Source organism: Bidens hawaiensis, unplaced genomic scaffold (assembly GCF_021521415.1).
Source record: "Bidens hawaiensis isolate Kalapana, Puna unplaced genomic scaffold, B.hawaiensis_p1.1 tig00017470_1, whole genome shotgun sequence".
Lineage (NCBI taxonomy): Eukaryota > Viridiplantae > Streptophyta > Magnoliopsida > Asterales > Asteraceae > Bidens > Bidens hawaiensis.
Window position 1 is genome coordinate 470,809 of NW_027492645.1, and position 7,354 is coordinate 478,162.

The window sequence follows — 7,354 nt, forward strand, 5'->3', positions numbered from 1 at the left end:
TTTCCTTATTGTTACAAAGATATAAAAAACAAAACTACAATTGGACCTAGTGTGCTCATTAAAGATTGCTGTTAGAGTTGGCCATTGCCAACTAAACGGTTGACCTCCTCAAAGAAAGCTATCATCTATTTCCCGCACAACTCACATGGGATCATAGTACAGTCAACTTAAATAAACTATATTGTATTCCTAAGGTAATCACAAAGATGTAGTTTTAGTTATACAAACACACAAAAGGTTTGAGTTTAGCATTGTTCTTGAGTTTTATTTGAGATTTGAGATTACCGCGTTATGAATGACCCTTATGATTAATTTCATGGATCTTAAAAGAATCAAAAACTACATTTCTCAAATTTACTTAAGCCTTTCTAATTTTTATATTTTGTATAATCGTTCATTCCTTTTATATTTTTGTTAAATTAGATCCGTGTATATAAATGTATATGGACCAAAATAATTTCTATTATGACCTTGCAACTATGACGAAAGGAAATGTAATAGGGGTGAGCTAGAAAACCGAACTAACCGAATCGAAACCAAATTAGCCGAAAAAACCGCACCGAAAAACCGAACCGAAGCATTAACCGACGGTTATTTTTTGTTTTTTTGAAAGACCGAAATTTCGGTTTCAATTCGGTTATCCATTTTTAAAAAACCGAAAAAAACCGAACCGAACCGATTGACGATGATAAAGATTATCAAGATGATGAGGAATACACTAAACTTTCAAGATAAATAAATAAGATGATAAATGAAGATCGGAACTAAAATTTAAATGCTTTGTAATTTTTAAACTCTATTTAGCAACTTTGTATTCGTATAGTTCAACGTAAAACGTGCCTATTTTTGTTTTTTGAATTCAATATATATGTGGACTATGGTACTCTATCACGTTCTTTTACAAGCTTAAAATATACATTTTCATTTAATTTTTTTTTTTTTGCAATGTCAACACGTAATTGAAAAAAAACGAAAATAACCGAACCGAAAACGAAATTAACCGAAAAATCGAAAACCGAAAAACCGGAAAACTAAAAACCGAACGGTTTGCATATTCAAATAACCGATTACTTCGGTTTCGATTTGAGTTTCGCCAAATAACCGAATCGAACCGAACCGAACCGTGCTCAGCGCTAAAATGTAATGTAAAATTTGCTAAATGAATGAATTTTAATCCGATTCTTTTTTTTTTAGTAACGAAAGCTTTTTAGATAGTAGAAACTTACTAAGGTTTCAAGACAATTATTTAAGATAATTAAGTAAAAAATTATAGTTTAAAATTAAAGGTTCAAGTTATTCTACGAGTGGGGAAAAAAACGAGAAAGCTTTGTAGATAAAAAAAGAAAAAAAACACTAAAAAAATAATGAAAAGTTAGTAAAAAAAATAATAACTCAAAATTTAATAAAAAACCGAAAATTGTAAAAACACAAAAATCTTTACACCGTCTTTCTTGTTCACACACACAAAAAAAAGACACAATGTTGAGGAAAAAAGATCATTATGTTTATTGTTTATTTTCGTAATTGATTGCGTATTTTTCCTGAACATTGTGTTTTTTTTCTTGATATTATTTTTTATTACTTAGCATTGTGTTATTTTGTTCGGTATTACGTTATATTTTGCGACATATTGTATCTTTTTTTATTTATTATTATGTTGTTTGTTCATTTTCGGCATTGTGTCTTTTCGACGTTTCTTTGAGTAGTAATGACGGGGTAACATTTTGGTTTTTAAAATTTTTTATTTTTTATTTATATTTTAAGTTATAATTTTTTAATTATTTTGTTTTTAAATTACCTTTTGTATAACCATAAATTCTTCTCACAAGTAAATTTTAACTTTTCTTTTAAAATAAAATAACTTCCAATGATATTACGAGTAAATTTGATGAGTTATTTTTATTTTATTTTGTTTAATTTGTAAAGGAAATCTTGTTGGTGGTAAACTAAAGCAAGAGAATTTTGTTATGACCCAGGAATAACAGGACTACAGGAGGTTGTGTGTATTGTTTGCAAAATTTAAAACTAATATATTCTGTACGGTCACATGAAACTCAACATCAACTTGTAAATAAAGATAACAACTAGTTACTTATTTTGCACTATTTTCACATATATCGTCTCAATTAAGAAAAAGTAACACGAATAATATAATCACCAAAAATCAATTACAAAACAATATAATATTCCTCTATTCGGGTCAAACCGACCATTATATTATTAGCTACACTTTCCAATTTTTTTAATTAAATACAATATAATGTGGTATACAAAATTTCAAAAAATCCATATATTCTTCATTCATTCATTCCAAGTACATATGCAACGGTTAAGCTAACAATCTGGGAGTCACACGTTGTATCCGCGGTTGTCACCTGCTGCTGCTACCCGCCGTCTTTCAACATACCCCACCAACAATTTAAACACTTCTGTTTCATCTTCTTTTGTTGCCGACGAAAAAGGTAAAGTTAACTCTTTGACTTTTTGACCTTTTGATTGCTTGGATTTTGTGGGAGTATTTAATGTTCTTCTGGTGACTGGTTAAGTTTTGAACTTGGATTTTGGTAGTGTTATTGTTTCTGATTCTGGTAATTAATAAAGATTTAGGTTTGAACTTTAGTTTTGAGGGCTTTCTTCTGATTTGATTGATAATAATATAATATTAATATAGTGTCATGTTTTTGAGATTTTGCAGTTGGTTTCTAACTATTATTAATTTCTTGAATGCAATTGATGAATGATCAAGTTGTTTAAAATAATTATTTTTGGGTTATTATTAAGAGACAAGAACCTGATATTTGGTTGCATTTTGTAATCCAATTTTTTGGGCATAGTTTGGTATTGAAGAGTATGATTAAACCCATAAAACTCTTTTTTAAAATACCATAAAAATAGGATTTTTCTTCAGTTTTGAGGGATGCAGTATATGATTTTTTTATATTCTTGATTTTTTTTTTTTTTTTTTGTGGCTTGATAGATGAATATATTCAAATGACATTTATTTTAATTTTCCATTTTTCATGTGTCTTGATATATTTCCTTGATTTTCAACTTGCATTTTCGATTGATGAATATTGTTATAAAAGTCAAAGAAACTGTTCTTAGACTCTTAATGTGATTTCAAGAAACAAGAATATGATATTTACATGATGTCTATAATCCATATATTCTTTTTGGCATTTTAGCAAGTTAATCTTATGCAATCATCACTTGATTTGTAGGTAGTATTTGATTTTGAAGAAACAAGATGGCTAATCTTTCGGATATTACCGTTTCCGCATCCATTAATAGTTTATCCGCATTTATATTTCTTGTGGCGTTTGCAATTTTACGTCTTCAGCCCATGAACGATCGGGTTTATTTCCCCAAATGGTATCTCAAAGGCATCCGGGAAAATCCGAGCACTGCAGGACCTCTTGTAAAACACTTTGTTAATTTAGATGTTAGAATGTATATAAAATTCTTGAATTGGATACCCGCCGCTTTAAAAATGCCAGAACTTGAGCTTATACAGCACGCAGGCCTTGATTCTGCTGTGTACATTCGAATATATCTTCTCGGGTTAGTACTTTTTTGACCTGTTTAATTTGAACAGATTTTATATGGTTTCATTACTTCTTTTAGTTGTTAATACTATTTTTTTTTTTTTGCAGCTTGAAAATATTTTTTCCTATTGCTTTCCTTGCTTTTGGTGTGCTGTTACCTGTCAATTATACCGGTGGAAATTTCAGTATTATGAGCCTTAGGATGAAGGATTTAACTTTTGAGGAGATTGACAAGTTTTCAATATCCAATGTCCCGCCTGCATCAAAAAGGTCAGAAAAATTTTGCAAACCATCAGAGGTGTCATCAGGGCTGTGAACTAGCTGAGCCGAGCCGAGCCGAGCCAGGTTGGGCTTGGATTGTTTACAAACCGAGCCGGCTCTGCTTGTGTATCTTAACTAGCTGAAAGCTCGAGCTCAGCTCATAAAGAGCTTGTGCTGGCTCGTGGCTTGTCGAGCCAACTCGATTATTTTTTCAAAAAAATTAATTTTATATATTTATACATATTGATGTATATTAAAAGAAAAAATAATATTTTTAACATACACATATGCATAATAAATAAATTACAAAATTTATTATTACTGTATATTAAACTTTGGGATATACTTTTTGGGTTACAATTTATACATTTATTAAAATTTGGGCTTTGACTTAAATGAGCCAACGAGCGAGCTGGATGAATGAGCCAATGAGCCGTGCTTACCTTGGTTCGGTTCATCTTGTCTTGTTTACAAACTGAGCCGACCCGTCTCGGGCTCTGTCTCTGAATTTATGCATTTGACCATTTGAAACATTGATTATATGTTTATCAGGTTAGTTGCACATATAATAATGGCGTATGTCTTCACATTTTGGACATGTTATGTTCTTTATAAGGAATACAAAATTGTGACAGACATGCGGTTGAATTTTCTTGCTTCTCAATATCGCCGCCCTGATCAGTTTACTGTAAGTTTTGACTGCTCATCTATATTTTCTTGATAACATCAATGAGGTTTTTATTATTTCTATTTCTTGTTTAGGTTCTCGTGAGAAATGTGCCCGCGAATCCTGATGAATCTGTTAGTGAACATGTTGAACATTTTTTTCGTGTTAATCACCCTGGTCAATATCTTACAAATAAGGTTCGTTTCAAAAGGTGGATAGTGTTTCTTAATGGTATTTTATACTTAAATTATTTATTTTAACCCAACATGTATATTTATTGAATTTTAGGTGGTGTACAATGCAAATAAGCTTGCAAAAATGGTGAGTCAGAAAAAGGATTTGCATAATCGGCTTATTTATTACACTAATAAATACGAGAGAAAACCGAATAAAAGGCCAACCACTAAGGTTTGCGGCTAAGCATTCTCTAATTCTATATTTTGAGATTTTTAATATCTTTTGAAGTTTATAATTCGTGTTTATTATCTGTATAGACAGGTTTTTGGGGTCTTTGGGGAAAAAAGATTGATGCAATTAATTACTATACCGAAGAAATCGAAAAGTTGAGCAAAGAAGTGAGTATGCATTATTTGATATATAGATTTTTTTTATCTTGCGTCATAATGCGATCGTCAAGTATGTGATTGATGCAAAAGTGATATGTCTTGACCCGTTACCCAGCCCGTTTCGTCCGCTCTCTTTGTCACCTCTCAACTGTGTATAGTTTTTTACATCTAATAATTCTATATACTAGGAAGTAGCAGAACGAGAACGGGTGATTAATGACCCGGAAGCCGTGGTCCCAGCTGCATTTGTGTCATTCAAATCACGATGGGGCGCAGCCGTTTGCGCTCAAACCCAACAAACGAGGAACCCAACCCGTTGGCTCACAGATTGGGCTCCTGAACCACGTGATGTTTACTGGAACAACTAGCCATACCATTTGTGGAACTCAATGTGCGGAAATTGGTCATGGCTCTCGCTTTATTTGGGCTTATTTTCTGTTTCATGATCCCAATCGCCATTGTTCAAACTTTGGCCAACATTGAATCAATTGAAAGAGTTCTTCCCTTCTTGAAACCCCTTATCGAAAAGTAAGTATAACGTTCAAATATGCATATAATCTTGATCAAAATCAAATCTTTTTGGTGAATCTTGAATTCTTGATTATGCGCAGAGGATCTACCAAGTCTTTCATTCAAGGGTTTCTGCCCGGGATGGTGTTGAAGGTCTTTCTCCTTGTTCTTCCAATGATATTAATGGAAATGTCTAAAATGGAAGGATATGTTGCCGTGTCGGATTTGGAAGCAAGATCGGCTGCAAAATATTATCTTGTTTTGCTTGTAAACGTTTTTCTTGGAAGCATTGTTACGGGAACCGCTCTTCAACAACTTAAAGAATTCTTGAATAAGTCAGCATCCGAGTATGTGTATAGCCTTTTCGGTTTTCATGGCTCTATAGTTTGTTTGAATAAATTGATAACTCGTTTATTAGCTTAATTTTTATAAATTTGTCCCACTTGTTCTGTTAAGAGGCCATAACTGTCACCTGTAACATGTAGTTAACAAGATTTTAACATGACGTTTCTACTCAATTGCAGGATTCCGAAGACCGTGGGTGTGTCGGTTCCTATGAAAGCAACCTTTTTTATTACATACATTATGGTTGATGGTTGGGCTAGTGTTGCTGCAGAGGTCCTGAGACTGGTTCCATTGATAATCTGTCACTTGAAAAACATTTTCTTGGTGAAAACTGAAAAAGACAGAGATGAAGCCATGGACCCTGGTTCATTGCAGTGGCCCATAACCGAGCCTCGGTTACAATTGTACTTTCTGCTTGGACTTGTGTACTCTACTGTCACTCCTATACTCCTCCCGTTCATAATCGTTTTCTTTGCTTTTGCCTATCTGATTTTCCGTCATCAGGTAACATTAGTTGTATCACTTTCAACCCGCACTAACATATGGTTTTCTTATGTTTTTTTTATTGTGTTAATCAGATCATCAACGTGTACAATCAGAAATACGAGAGTGCAGCATCTTTTTGGCCAGACGTTAATCGGCGTATTTTAATCGGTTTAATGATTTCACAGTTCGCATTATTAGGATTGCTGAGCACAAAATGGGCAGCAAACTCGACACCTGTCCTACTTGTGCTCCCGGTCTTAACCTTCTCGTTTCATAAGTTCTGCAAAAACCGGTTTGAATCTGCATTTAGAAAATTCCCATTACAGGTTAGAATATAAATCTGTAACCATGCAACTCATTTGAAATGACAATACTACCCTTAGTGTTCTGACATTATAAACCTTGATAACAGGATGCAATGATCAAGGATACACTGGAAAGGGCAACAGAACCGCAGTTGAATTTGAAAGAGTATTTGAAGGATGCGTATACGCACCCGGTTTTTAAAGGGGGTGAAGTGGAATTGATGGATATTGAAGAAGAAGATGACGAGTTTCATTTAGTTGCTACGAAGAGGACGTCACGTAAGGGGAGTCAAGTTGGAACTAGTGATGGTAGTCCTGAAGATAGGACTGGCATTTATGCTGTGTAAAGATAGAAAAATGGAACCATTATTTTATTTTTTTTCTTTGTATAAACAAGTCTACTTTTGAATGTTATATACACGTATCGAGTTATCTGATTTAGTGTTTAAGGTTTAGGGTTGAGCATTGTAAGATTAGGTTAAGAGTTGAAAACAAAACGAATCATCTTGATTGTTTCGGGTCTTGATACAAAGTCTTGAACCGAAAAACTATCAAGATGGCTAAAATGGGCAAGTATAAGACAATTTATTTCAACTCAAACCAGTAATCCCACCCAAGCAACTAATTAATTTTGCCACCTTTAGTTAAACAGATTTAGTTTGGTTATGC

At 33.0% G+C, this 7,354-nt stretch overlaps 1 pseudogene across 1 annotated transcript; it reads left to right on the forward strand.

Annotated features, from left to right (window-relative positions):
* The first annotated feature begins 3,157 nt into the window (after nt 1-3,157).
* Nucleotides 3,158-7,108, forward strand: LOC143554024 (hyperosmolality-gated Ca2+ permeable channel 1.7-like; annotated as a pseudogene). Its single transcript, XR_013138925.1, has 11 exons — nt 3,158-3,561; nt 3,654-3,815; nt 4,359-4,494; nt 4,569-4,670; nt 4,762-4,881; nt 4,968-5,048; nt 5,228-5,567; nt 5,651-5,896; nt 6,074-6,398; nt 6,473-6,706; nt 6,793-7,108. The product of XR_013138925.1 is annotated as a hyperosmolality-gated Ca2+ permeable channel 1.7-like (transcript).
* The last annotated feature ends 246 nt before the right edge of the window (nt 7,109-7,354 follow it).